The sequence below is a fragment of the Suncus etruscus genome, chromosome 1, assembly GCF_024139225.1.
Source record: "Suncus etruscus isolate mSunEtr1 chromosome 1, mSunEtr1.pri.cur, whole genome shotgun sequence".
In the NCBI taxonomy this organism is placed as follows: Eukaryota; Metazoa; Chordata; class Mammalia; order Eulipotyphla; family Soricidae; genus Suncus; species Suncus etruscus.
Window position 1 is genome coordinate 152864575 of NC_064848.1, and position 14964 is coordinate 152879538.

General features: G+C 39.0%; 1 non-coding gene across 1 annotated transcript; it reads left to right on the forward strand.

Moving 5' to 3' along the window:
• The first annotated feature begins 3044 nt into the window (after nt 1-3044).
• LOC126029325 (U6 spliceosomal RNA) lies at nt 3045-3151 on the forward strand. The gene has a single exon (XR_007502945.1). It is a non-coding gene; the product is annotated as a U6 spliceosomal RNA (small nuclear RNA).
• Nucleotides 3152-14964: the final 11813 nt, after the last annotated feature.

Consider the following 14964-nt stretch of genomic DNA (forward strand, 5'->3'; position numbering starts at 1 on the left):
TTATACACACTAATTAACTTTTATTTTATTCTTGTCTGAAAATCCTTGCTCTTTGGGAAATTATTTTACCAGCCCATTACTCAAACCCTGGAAGCCCAAGTTCCAGAGAAATCCCAATATCCCATCACTGGAACCAGTTGGTGATTTTTTTTCTTCATCGAAGAAAGAATTTAGGGACAAGGTTGGGAATATGATTCAGTGGTGGAGCATAAGCCTTGAGTTAATTCCTGTGCTACAATGAAAAGAGGGAGGAGAAATAAAGATAAAAGAGAATAGAGATTTTAAAAATGTATCAAGGACTCAGAGTGGGAGCTGGGAGAGAGCAGGGGTCCATTCATTAAGGAATACAAACACTGGTAGTGGGATTAGAGTTGGAACATGATATGCTTGAACTCCTATTATTTACTTTGTAAATCATGGTGCTTATATTAAAAAAAAAAATCTTTAAAGCTTTAAGATAAAAGTACAGACCAGGCATGTTTTTATTTCTGGTCACAGTAGTCAGGTATATTTGAGCACTACTATAAAGGTGAAGAAGTGGCTTCCACCAAAAACTAGTTCCTCTGGTGGCTCACAAGTTATATTGCAAATCACCTGACTTGATTATCTTGCCAAGTGTTACAGGTGACTTGGATAAAGGGGAGCGCAAGGAAGAGTGCTTCCACTTCCAGTTCAACTCACCTCAGTGCCTGCTTCCATTAGTTGGGTTATAGCTGGTAAAGTCTGTTTTAAGTATCTATGTGGCAGAGATACTAATTTCACACCAGCCCCAAGGCAGATGTCAAACTGTGTCTAGAATCCATTTGATCAATGTGGCACAGAAACTGGTCCATATTTAAGGGGAGGGTCCCATTTTTGAGGAGGAGTCAGGCTGAAGTGAGGAATTCCTTTTTGTGGGGGGAAAAAATCAGACCCAACTCTTTTTTCATTTAACCAATTTTTGTTGAGTACTGGAATTATACTACTGTTATTTATACTTTTCATGGAGACATCATTCTAATACCACACACACCCACCACCACAAAGCCTGCTTCCTCCCACCAATGTCCTAATAACCTCTCCCAACTCCCAACCTTGATTGTAAGCTCTGTTCTACAGAAAAATCTTCAGTTCTGATAACTTTGAAAAACTTTATGCCCGTCTCCTTTATTTATCTTATATTTGGGATACTCTGTCCTTTTAATTTTAATTGTGGAAATGATGACACCTAAACACATAGCTAAAAAGAGCAAAACTCCTGAAATTCCACAAAATAGTAACTTGATGACAAACTGATAAAGTAAATCTCTTTTCAAAAACTGTATCGTTTTTAGACATGTAGTTTTTTTGTTTATTGGTTTTTGTTTTTGTTTTTGTTTTTTTTGGTTTTTCGTTTGTTTGTTTTTGGGCCACACCCATTTGATGCTCAGGGGTTACTCCTGGGTAAGCGTTCAGAAATTGCCCCTGGCTTGGGGGGACTATCTGGGACATTGGGATGAAGTTGTCCAGGAATTCAAAGCTACTGATACTGTTGCTTTTAGGGTCATGTTCTCAGCTGCCAGGCCTTCCAGAAGTAGGATACAGGAAAAGGTCCTGGCCACTTGTACAAAAAGGCCTTGGCAATATCAGCCCAAATACCAGCATACACATTTCTCTAATTTTAAAATAGTCTTCCTTTAAAATCGTGGAACATTAAGGGTTTTAATAAAGTTGTACATTTTTAATTACATATTTTTCTTTATTGATTTTCATGAAAGTTAAGTGGTTACAGTTCATACCTTATATTCACTTATACTCACAGTTAAATTTTCATAATACTTTTTACATTATCATTGCATAGAGAATTTACTTCTTTTCTACAAAAATAATTTCCATTATTTAATCTCTATTTTAGATTTATGTAAACTTGATACTCATCATTAGTTCTGCCCCATTTTTTGTTTGTTTTAGGGCCACACCGAGTGGTGCTCAGGGGGTTACTCCTGGCTCTGTGCTCAGAAATCCCTCCTGACAGGCTCAGGGGACTATATGGGATACTGGGGATTGAACCCCGGTCACACTCAGCTGTGTGCAAGGCAAATGCCCCACCGCTGTGGTAGTGCTCCAGCCCCATCATCATTATTTTACAATATTCTATCAAATATTAAATGTCCATTTTAATTTATTTATTCTTTGATATCTCATTGCCCTTTGGTTATAAATGAAAAAGATTTAAGCATTATTCTCCCTTAGTTTCTATGTACTTGGAAATGCTGGCCTATTACTTTGAATATGGGGAAACGCTGTGCTTGGTAAACAATTACCCAATCATACTTTGTTTCTCTTCAGAACCTAACAGGCATTCATTATTAAATTCTGGTAAGTCTAACTGTAGAGAAGTGAAAAAAGTCACCTGAAATTCTCCTACATTACTAGTTTTTCCTCAAATATATTCATTTATTCATTCATTCCTAAAATTTAGCTGTTTTGTTAAGATATCTAAGTGTTGGCTATTTCATTAAAATATCTGTTTTATCAACTTTTGTTTTTGTTTTTGTTTTTGGGTCACACCCAGCGGCAGCGGTGGCACTTAGGAGTTACTCCTGGCTTTGTGCTCAGAAGTCGCTCCTGAAGGCTCAGGGGACTATATGGGATGCCAGGATTCGAATGGGGGTCCATCCTGTGTTGGCCGCAAACAAGGCAAATGCCTTTCCACTGTGCTATCACTCTGGCCTGTTTTATCAACTTTTTATAGACTATACAATATATCCATTCAATGCTTCAAGTCTTACAGCATTCCCTCCTATTCATACTTTTCCTCATTCTTAATTATGTCTTTTAATAACTGGTAATTTCTATAACTGTATTTTGTACAATGCAGCCCCTAATAATAATTCTACTCTATGACTCAGCTAAGAGAAAACAAATGCTCTAGTACATTACCTGACCCTCTCATATGTCTACTGTGCTTCTCCCCCATTCTATCCTTTTGCAATGGCTCTTCTACTTGTGATAACCTTTAAACTCTCTTCCACTTGTATCTGTAACCAAGAACTCAAAGAACTGAAAGAAATCAGTTTAACAGAATGCTCACTTTGGCAGCACATATACTAAAATTGGAATAATACAGAGAAGACTAGCATGGCCCCAGTGCATGAATGACAGAATGAATAACAGGTGATAAACTATGTTTAGTACTTTGTACTCCAGTGTCAGAGACAAGAGAAATTAGTTGAGGATTGGAAATATGTTAATTTTGGTGTTGTTTTGGGGCCACCCCCAGCAGTGCTCAAGAGCTCTGTTGGATCTGTGCTCCTGGTGGTGCTCAAGGAACCATATGCTTTCATGCAAAGCAAATTGCTCAGTCCTATACTCACACTCTGGCCCCAGAATCTGGTCTTTATATGCTGACTCTTAAAGAATGGAGTTGAATCTATGCAAAAAGCTGCCACCCATTTTGTATCTTTTAGATAGGGACTCCCACCTTTTTCATAGAACCTTGGGACACAAATTATCTTATTTTGCCTCATATTTCTGCATTTTTCTATAAAATTAAGGGAGAGAAAAATTAAGAAAGGATGGGGCCAGGGGTCAGGTGGTCTCAGGTGCATTGGTGGAGATTAACAAGGACAGAACTAAATACCCAATCCAAAGTCAAAAACAATAGAACCAAGAGACTCAAACTATAACAATCTAAACTTAAAATGGGCCTGTTATACTGGCAAGCCAGGGGACAAAGGGTGGTAGTATAGAATGTGCTCTGGAAATATTGTTGGAAGGCCAACTGGTGGTGGGATTTACCCTGATTCATTGTATGTCTAAAATCCAACTATGAAGGACTTTGCAAATCACAATGGTTTTAATAAAATAAAATTTAAAAATAAGAATGGAGATGAGAGCTGAGAATATAGCCAAGCACCAGATCACTTACTTGCATGTGTGAGGTCCTAGGTTCAATCCCACTACCACAAAAAGAAAGATAAAAGGTAGGAATGGAGGGAAGGCGAGAGGGAGAAAAGGAGAATTAAGATGGTAGAAAAGGAAAGGGAGAGATTTCACACTTTTGGTCACATCTGGCTTTTCAAGAGAGTAAACATCTGGACCTTGTGAGTAAAAATGAAATGAAATCAGTTTCCTATTTTATAAGCAATTTTCCTGTTGTCTACATTTAAATAAATAAATTTAAATAAATAAATGTCTAATTTAAATAAAGACAAATTCACTTTTCAGTCAGACATAACTTATATCCAGTTCACCTTGTATGATTTCTGTAGCATGATCATGATTTCTAACCATCACTGTTTAGTGAATTATTTTCATATTTTATAGGGGGAATTTATCTTCATAACATTTTTTGTTTTCTCTTCCTTTTCTCTCCTCAGTTCTGCCAAATTACTTCTTAACTTGATATGTTGTTTTTCAATGTTTTTTAAAAGGTATTTTTGTTGTATTGAACCACACTGGACAGTGTTCAGGGCTTACTTCTGTCTTTATAACTCAAGAATCATTCTGGAAGAAAAGTGTCTGACAGAGAAGTAGGCCAGTGGGGTGGGGGGTTAGGTGGAAGAATGAGAAAATAACTGGGGAATTAACAGTGATGAAGGATGGGTGTTGGGGCAGTCTATGACCAAAACTCAACTATCAACAAGTTTTCAATTATTTTTCATGTTGATTTAATTTTAAAAATAAATAAAATAAGGGACCAGAGCAATAGCACAACAGAAGGGCATTTGCCTTGCATGCGGCTGACCAAGGACAGACCTTGGTTCAATCCCCAGCATCCCATGTGGTCCCCTGAGCCAGGAGTGATTTTTGAGTATATAGCTAGAAGTAACCCCTGAGCATCAATGGGTCTGACCCAAAAACCAAAATATAAATATATAAATGAATAAATAAATAAAGTGGGGGGAGGTGGGTAAGAATCATTTCTGGTGGTACTGAATGACCTATTCAATACCAGGGATTGATGGTGACATGCAAGAAGTACACTTTAATTCTTAATCTTTCTTAATCTTTTTGAAATCTCATTGTTTTAGAATCTAGCATCCATTTTGAAGCATTTTATCTCTTACTTATTTCTCTTCTTTTCTTTTCAGCTTTTTGGAACACATCTGCAGTACTCAGGAGCTAATCCTGATTCTGTGCTTGGAATCTCTCTCAGTGGTTCTCAGGAAACAATAAGGAGTGACAATGATTAAACCTGAACCTCCAGCATACAAAACATACACTCAGTCTGTTAAGCTAACTCTCTGACCCATAAATTTGTTTAGGGAACACACCCAGAAGCATGCAGAGGAACATGCCATGCTGGCTTGTAAAGCTTGTATCAAATCCCTTGATCTATCTCCATGGCCTCAAGTTTATTTTTAATTGTTAGTGAAGTAAATAACAAGTTGTTCATTGTTAGTAAAGTAAATAGTTTTATTTAAAGGAATTTATTTAGAGAAAAGTGAGAGGTGAGGGAGAGACTACATATTCAAGAGAAAACAGTCTTCTCCAGAGTGAACAAGCCTTGTTTGTAATTAAAGAATTTAAAGTTTTAAATCTATATTCTTTGAGATAGCTGGCTTCTGGTGCCTTGATCCTGGAGGCCAGCTCTTCCCAGGTATGGAGTTAGGGGACACCCCATGCCAGAGGCATTCTCCCTAGCTTGGGGGATGCTGGGAGGCTTGGCAGGCCTCCAGCCGTTTCCCTATTTCCCCCTGGACTCTAGGCCTGGCCTGAGTGCCACCTCGGGTGGCCTGCTGTGGGTTCCAGGTGGACTCTATTAGGGGTCTCAAGGCTTCTCCCCCTCCCTACTCTAGGGAGGAGGAGCAGAGGGAGGGGCAGGGCAGATAGCTGGCTTCTGGTGCCTTGATCCTGGAGGCCAGCTCTTTCCAGGTATGGGATTAGGGGATACCCCATGCCAGAGGCATTCTCCCTAGGTTGGGGGGTGCTGGGAGGCTTGGCAGACCTCCAGCCATTCCCGTTTCCCCCTCTACTCCAGCCCTTCCCTGGTTGCCAGCCCAGGTGGACTCTATCGTGGTCCTCAGGATTTCCCCCTTTCTCTCCCAACACTAAGTGGGGGACACATGGGGTGGATGGCGGGCCGATGCAGCACTGGTGTATGTCGGGACATTACATCATGACATTCACTGGTATTTTTTTTCTCATTGGTCTCCATTTCAAAAACCACGTGGGGTACCATATATATATTTAAAATAAAAATGGGAGGATGGACTCTCAGGTTGGGAAGAGACCAGTTCGAGTGGGGGTACCATATATTTTCAAAATAAAAATGAGAGGATGGACTCTCAGGCTGGGAAGAGGCCAGTACTCTTTACCTACTTGTTTACTCTCAGCGGCCTCTTGGCCTCTTCCTTCTTTCATTGTGTAACTGTGGTTGCTACCATACTAGGTTTCTGATTAGTTCCCATAAACGGTGACAACTGAGTCGACTGTCTTAAGTTAGATTGTTTATTTTCCCCACTTTTTATCTTTTCTCCTCTTTGTAAACTGTTCAGTAAGGTATTTTGGTGGAAGAGTCCCTCTCTATCTTTCCTTCCTTTTTGTTATTTGTTAAATAAGGAAGTTTGTAGAAGTGTCCCTCCATTTAACGTTTATATAAGAACCAAGTCAATTGGATTGTTGGACTTGTTCTAGCATCCCCATAGGCACCAATCTCGCCATGTGTACTGTTCTTCCTTTGCATAGGCACATTAAAATGGGAAATTATATACAAACACGTTTTTATCTTATAGAGATAGGAACACACAAATTTTCTTAAACAGTGACAATTGTATCCACTGTCTTAAGTTAGATTGTTTATTTTCCTCACTTTTTATCTTTTTTTCTCTTTGTGAACTGTTCAATAAGGAATGTTGGTGAAAGAGTCCCTCATTTTAATACTTATGTTTGAGCCAGGTCATGGGGATTGTTGGACTTGTTCTTGCAGCCCCTTTATGCGCTGATAATGCCAGGTGGCATTATTCCTTGTTTGCATGGGCACATTAAAATGGAAACTACTACACATACAAATAAGTTCTTATCTAATAGAAATAGGAACACACAAATCTTGTGGTGCAATGGAACCTTACACCCTGAACACTGACATGATGACCTGACACAGGCCTCATTTTCCAGTCACCCCTGAACCAAGGAAGCCATCTACAAAACATCCAAAGTTGTCTATGACGTCACCTGGAAGCAATCCTCTACCAGGGAAGACTCTACTGCTGCTCTGACATTGATTTACTCAAAAGAGTCTTCCCTTAACACTAAGAAGATTTAAACAACAACAACAACCTGCGAACTGGACAGGGCTTTCTGCATTGCCCTTTAATTCTGAGTTGAAATTAGATGCCGCTCCACACCATCCTGACTTCAATGTAGGATATACAGATTCCAGGACCTTCAATACAGAAACATGATACCAACAACAGAGACTGTGAAAAAATATAACTGTATGGGCACTACAGACAATGACCAGGATTGGACATGTGGGTGACCACGCACCCCACATGATTCAATGGAACTCTGAATGAATTTTCCACCGCCTGCCTGATAGCCACAAAATTTGCATAGCCCTGAACCAACAGGAAACTCTGCAAATAAATTTAGCTCAGCACACAGAATCTGGCTTAACCAGATTCCTTAACCTTTCCATGGAACCTGTTTTTGTGACTGCTCTCAAGCATGTAGTTATAGATATGTTTTTGTAAAGTTTAAATTGTGATCCTTATTGCTTGCACAAAAGAAAGATCTAAATGGAAAATAGGCTAAACAAAAAATTGTATTTGCGTAAATATCAATTAGCTATTTGTTTAAGAATTTGCTTCCCCTCCCCTCATCCTGCCAGGTTCCTCTTTATCCTTCCCGCCATCAAAATGTGTACGTGCAAAGGAATTTATGCTCCCATTGGTTAAAATTGTTGTACTTGTACAAATCTGATTGGTTTATGTTTCAATCCTATGTTACTACTCCTCCCACTGGCGCAGGGCATAAAAACCCTGCTCTCCCCTCAATAAACCTCTCGACTGGCATACGTCACCCTGAGCGTTTTACTAACTTCTACAACTTAATTTTCTAGGTGTTCACAAAAGAGCTTAACACTCGCGAATTATTTGTAGTTGCCTTCTGCCTTCTGTCCTGGTTGAGAGAAAGCTGCTGGCCGGAATTCTCTCCCAGTAAAGGGCAGGAGCTAAGGCAATTACAGGACAAACTAGCTTGCCTGGAGCCTAGAAATGGTCTTATGTCGGGAAACTTCAGAGGTAAGGTCTCCTTGTGCTTAGGCCAAAGTTTTTCCTTTCCATGACCCCCATACTTTGGTGGGCCCATGCAAACAATAATTGCCACTCTAACATTGTTTTTACAGTGCTCCTTTGACTCTAAACCTTTAAGAAACCACTAGTAAAAATATCTGGAACTGGGGGGCCTGGAGAGATAGCACAGCGGTGTTTGCCTTGCAAGCAGCCAATCCAGGACCAAAGGTGGTTGGTTCGAATCCTGGTGTCCCATATGGTCCCCCGTGCCTGCCAGGAGCTATTTCTGAGCAGACAACAAGGAGTAACCCCTGAGCACTGCCGGGTGTGACCCAAAAACCAAAAAAAAAAAAATCTGGAACTGAAAAAAATGGTTTACATTAGTGTTAACATACATGCTTTTAGTTACACTAGCCTGGGGGATAAAGGAAGGAGATAAGGGATATATGCTTGGGAACAGGGATGAAGGGAGGACAACACTGGTGGTGGAAAGGCCCTCATTTATTGTCACTGTGTACCTTAAATATCACTGTGTAAGATGTGTAATTCACTTTGGCCACAATAAAAATTAAAAAAATCTATATTCTTTGAAATAATGCTGAATACTTCCTATTGTTTGGGTGAGGGTTGAGGGCTGGTGGTATGCCTGGTTGTTGAAAGCATTTTTCCTGGCTCTTTATTTGGGAGGTCATTCCGAATTTTGCCCCAGAGACCATTTTATGGTAGGAATTGAACACAGACTTTCCACATAAAAAGTAGGCACACAACTCGCTGTGTCTCTCTGGACCAGCTTTCTACTGATTCTGGTATTACTCTTGGAGGTATGCCTCTAATACCTCTGTAACTTGTGTTCCTGTCTTTCCTAAAACAACCACACTACCTTCAAGCACACATCACAAAATTATCTTCCTAATTACTTTTCAACAATTAATGAAATGGAGTCTCTACTAAAAGAGCATTCTGGAAAAAAGTCAGGAGAAATTGAGCTAAAGTATGTCAAAGCCTCCAAATGATTTGCTGTCATGAACACCCTCAAATCAAGTCTAAGAAATATCTCTTTTCACTCTTTAGTTACCAAAGTTCAATCTGACACAAGAAAGATACTTCTACAACAGCAGGCCCTGAGAGCACACATATAGAACAGATAACTGAGTTTGTAAATTGGGTGTGGAGGAGTAAAAGAAAAGAATGAGAGCAGACCTAGAGCCAAAGGTGTAAGGAAGCTGGTATTCGGGCAACAGGTATGTTGTAGCAACATTCTATTCCTGAAATACTAATATTGACACTCTTGTAAACTCCAGAGGTCTTTCTGAAAGTCTGTTAGATCACAAGCTTTTATAATATAAAAGCAGTTACACTTGGCATTTGAAAAGTTTCGTCTCTTTCTAGTGGTAGTAACAATATCTTTTATAAGCTTTATTCTCTGTACTAGCAGACAAGAATTTTTCTCAGCTCTTTGATCTACCTATAAGACTTCCTAGTATAAAGAAAGGGTTTGTATTTTAGAAACTACAACATGGACCCGGAGAGATAGCACAGCGGTGTTTGCCTTGCAAGCAGCAGATCCAGGACCAAAGGTGGTTGGTTCGAATCCTGGTGTCCCATATGGTCCCCTGTGCCTGCCAGGAGCTATTTCTGAACAGACAGCCAGGAGTAACCCCTGAGCACCACCGGGTGTGGCCCAAAAACCAAAAAAAAAAAAAAAAAAGAAAAAAAGAAACTACAACATAACCTATTTGTTTGTAATTTCTTATTCTGAGACCAGGAATAAAATAAATGGAAATCAAAGATGGAATTTTCTGAAGAAAAGGTATTCAGCAAGGACTGTGTCATAAAGATTCCAAAGACAGATCTAGGAATGTGGGCTTGCTAAATTCTAATGCCAAGGTTAATGAGCATTAGATGTTGCATTCTCCTTCCAGAGAGCAGTGCCATGGAAGTGAATCTCATTGCCAGGAAAACTACTGAAAATCATAGATATACTGAAAAGAAAAAATAATAGTTTCTGTAAGAGAAAGGTCCCTCAGATGTGAGGTCTCAGAGATAATAAAGGGCTGGAAGGACCAGACCAGGATATGAAGCTTACCAGAGTGGTGAGTGCAGTTAGAGAAATAACTACACTGACAACTATCATGACAATGGTGGTAAGTGAGAGAAATAGAATGCCTGTCTCAAAGACAGGCAAGGAGTGAGGGAGGAGAAAGTAGGGGGACATTGGTGGTGGGAAGGTTGCAGTGGTGAAGGGGCTGTTCTTTTTTATGACTGAACCCCAACTACAAACATGTTTGTAATCATAGTTCCTAAATATATTTTTTAAAAAATGATGTGAGGTCTATGATCAGAGTGGGTGTAGAAAATGTAGATAAATGTTCAATTGGAGGGGTCGGGAAGGTGGCGCTAGAGGTAAGGTGTCTGCCTTGCAAGCGTTAACGTAGGACGGACCGCGGTTCGATCCCCCGGCATCCCATATGGTCCCCCCCAAGCCAGGGGCGATTTCTGAGCACATAGCCAGGAGTAACCCCTGAGCGTCAAATGGGTGTGGCCCAAAAACCAAAAAAAAAAAAAATGTTCAATTGGAGCTCAAAGCTAATTATAAATCAGATAATTCATACAGAAAGGAAATCTGCAAGGGGCAAGGTCCCCAGACAGATTTGTACATTTGTTTAATCTATTTTACTTACATTTCACAAACTATCATCATTTTTAGTTTTTTCCTGTATTTTAGGGATGGTAGGGTAGGATTTTGGGCCACAACCAACAGTGCTCAATGGCTATTCTTGGCTTTGTGCTCAGGAATGGCCCCAGGTAGTATCAGTGGTATTCAGGGATAGGAATTGGGACCAGCAAGTATGCAAGTCAAGTGCTTCAGCCCCTGTACTCTCTCACCTCCCCAGTGTCTCTCTTGAGTGAGGAAAAATTGTTTACCAAGTCCTATCAACAAACCTTCACTTTGTTTCCTTTGACTAAGATGGTGATATTAAGATGCCATTGGCCATGAGGAATTGCCAAAATGCTTACTTAAGTACTGTATAGAATTCTACACTGTCACTATGTACTTAAAATATAACTGTGAAATATTAGTAATTCACATTGGTCACAATAAAAATTATTTAAAATTAAAAAATATATAGAATTCTAATCATGGCATAAAGAACCTACTTAGACAGTTGGCAACTTCAAATTTAATCATACTCTTCACTGGACCATGGATCCTGTCCCTTTCTCAGACTCATACTGATCTGTCTCTATTATATAAAATCATTTCTGAAAATGAGACAGAAACCATACTCATTATTTAAATGGAACGGTTTATTTTACTCCTGGCTCTATGCTCAGGGGACCATATGGGATGCTGAGGATAAAAATCCAGGTTGGCTTCATGAAAGGCAAATGACCCCAGATGACCCCAGAATTTTAATATAAAGCTCTATTATCATGGAAACAAATTTGGAAGGATACAATTTTTGGGAAGAGAAGTATTATTCCAGAAGCCAAAATCACCTACAAAATTGTAATTAAATTAAGATGGGCAGAAAAAGAGAGAACCCTAACATAATCCCTCAACATCTTCCAAGGGATTTAACTATAAAGACTCACTCCCACCCCAGCAAAAATACTATAAAACCAATGGTGAAAACATGTAAAAGCCCGCCAACCTAAATGAGTAAAAACAGTATCTTCAAAAGCACTAACAATACCAATCAACACACTGACAACTATCATGACAATGGTATTAAGAGAAATAGAGTGGTGAGTTTAGTTAAAGAGATGACTACACTATCATGACAATGTTAATGAGTGAGAGAAATAGAATGCCTGTCTCAAATACAGGCAGGGGGTGGGAGAGGAGGGAGATGGGGGCATTGATGTTGGGAAGGTTGCAATGGTGAAAAGGGGTGTTCTTTTTATGACTGAAACCCAAGTACAATCATGTATGTAATAATGGTGCTTAAATAAAGAAAAAACAACAAACGCAAAAGCTTAAATAAATAAAAGTACAATCATGTATGTAATAATGGTGCTTAAATAAAGAAAAAACAACAAACGCAAAAGCAGCCTGGAGTCTAGGAGGGACGCCAGTATACCCCAGCCTGTAAACAGAGGCCCAGAGGGACTGAATGGAGTCCTAACTTCACTGTCCACTGCCAAAATACTGAACTACATGACCATATTTTTCACTCCTTCAACTTTATGCTGAAGACACCATATCTTAGAATATCCTCCACTGCCTCTATGTCCTGAATCACGAAGAGCACTCTTATGGAAGTGAACTACAAAAAAATTCACCACAGAGAACAGCAGACACAGTGGAAAGGTGCTTAGTATCATAGTAAACTCAAGGAGTGACAATAATAAACCCAGACAACTACCATTAATACCAGCTCTATAACCTCTCAGGGCATGAGTTCAAGAGGAATAATACGTGAATCATTGCAATCCCTGAAGAATTTGATGAACAAATAGTGGTCCAAGACATAATAGAAAAGATTTTCTCAGAGTTGAGAAGTACATGCACCCAGATTCAAGAGATCCAAAGGGTCCCTGCCAACAGTGATCTAAACAAAATTTTAATTGTAATCAATATAACAAAGGCCAGAAACAAAGACAAAATATTGCAAGCAGTATGATCAAAGAAAAAACATACAAATAATATCCCATAAGATTCACAGATTTACAAAATGAGGCATTATGGTCAAAAAGAAATGGAGGGATGAAGTTAAAAAGCATAATGAGGGCCCAGAGAGATAGCACAGCAGTGTTTGCCTTGCAAGCAGCCAATCCGGACCAAAGGTGGTTGGTTCGAATCCCGGTGTCCCATATGGTCCCCCATGCCTGCCAGGAGCTATTTCTGAGCAAACAGCCAGGAGTAATCCCTGAGCATCGCCGGGTGTGGCCCAAAAAAGCCAAAAAAAAAAAAAAAGCTTAATAAAACAAATGACTCACCAAGCTAGATCAAATTTTATTCAACTAGAACATCATTCAGATTTGAAGGAATATGAAATTTTACAGGATTGCTTAGTACCTACACAGTCTTAAAACCAGTTTTGCAATAAACAGAGAACCTCCTTAAAAGGCAAGACAAACCTCACAATTACATATAACTTTTCCAAAATAATGGCAATAAATCATTTCATGTCAATAATCCCACTCAGGGGCCAGACAGATAGCATGGAGGTAGGGCATTTGCCTTCCATGTAGAAGAACGGTGGTTCGAATCCCGGCATCCCATATGGTCCCCCAAGCCTGACAGGAGCGATTTCTGAGTGTAGAGCCTGGAGTAACCCCTGAGCACTGCTGGGTGTGACTCAAAAACCAAAAACCAATAATAATAATAATAATAATAATAATAATAATAATAATAATAATCCCAATCAATGGCAATAGACTGAGCTCACCAATAGTGTAGCAGGATGGGTTAAAAACTGAAGTCAATGGGGCCGGAGAGATAGCATGGAGGTAAGGCGTTTGCCTTTCATGCAGGAGGTCATCGGTTCGAATCCCGGCGCCCCATATGGTCCCCTGTGCCTGCCAGGAGCAATTTCTGAGCCTGGAGCCAGGAATAACCCCTGAGCACTGCCAGGTGTGACCCAAAAAACAAAAAAAAACAAAAAAAAAAAAACTGAAGTCAACATTCTGCTGTCTACAAGAGATACACCTGAACAATCAGCATAAACACAGACTCAAAGTTAAAGGATAGAAAACAAACTTACTGATAAAAAAAAATGCCTTTTAAAATGCCAGGGTGAGGCCAGAGTAATAGTATAGTATCAGGTGTTAACCTTCCATGAAGCCAAGCCAGGTTTGATACCCAACATCCCATATGGTTCCCTAATCACCACAGAAGTAATTCTTCAATGCCTGAGCACTGCTGTGTAAGGCCAAAAAAAATTAAAAGGGACGAGTGTGGGACAGGATGACCATTTCTCAATAATCAAGATATCAATAACTTATACTACTAAACATAAGTACTCCCAATAATGGTTCATCAAAGTATTTAAAACAGCTGCTAATACACATGAAATAAAAACTAATAATAACACATAATTGCAGAAGACTTTGACACTCCTCCTCACTGCTGGAGAGAACATTTAGGCAAGGACTCAACAAGGAAACAAGGCCCTAAAGAACTAGAATGTAAGGAGCTAGCAGAAATATATAGGGACCAAAAGAATTGAATACAATTCCTCTCCACTACACATGATATACCACAAACCAAATCACAAAAATCTCCATAAAATAAAAATATAAATTGAATAAAAAATGTTCTCAGATCATGAGGATTTGAAAATGTAAATTAATCATAAACAGAAATGAGAGGAAAATTCAAATACCTGGAAATTAAACAACTTCCTATTGAGGAACCAATGGATCAACAAGGAAATAAGAGAGAAAAATAAGGTTCCTGAAACAAACAAAAATTAAGATATGAAATACCAGAACATCTGAGTCACAGAAAAATATTGGAATTAAAGTAGAAAGTTCATAGGAATAAAAGTTTATAGGAAGCAAAAAGAGGTCCACATTATAAAAATATTAGTTAAGCAACTAGATATAAACCAACAAAAGGAAACCAAAGCTAGTAGAAGATAGGAAGCAATAGAGTTTAAATCATAAATTTTTGAAATGGAAACTTTAAAAAAGATTTAACAAAATATGAGTGAAATCAAGAACCAATTCTTCAAATAAACAAACAAGATTGACAACCTTCATCTCATTAAAAAAAAGACTCATAAGGAAAGAGAGAAAACTATTAAGCTAAATAAAA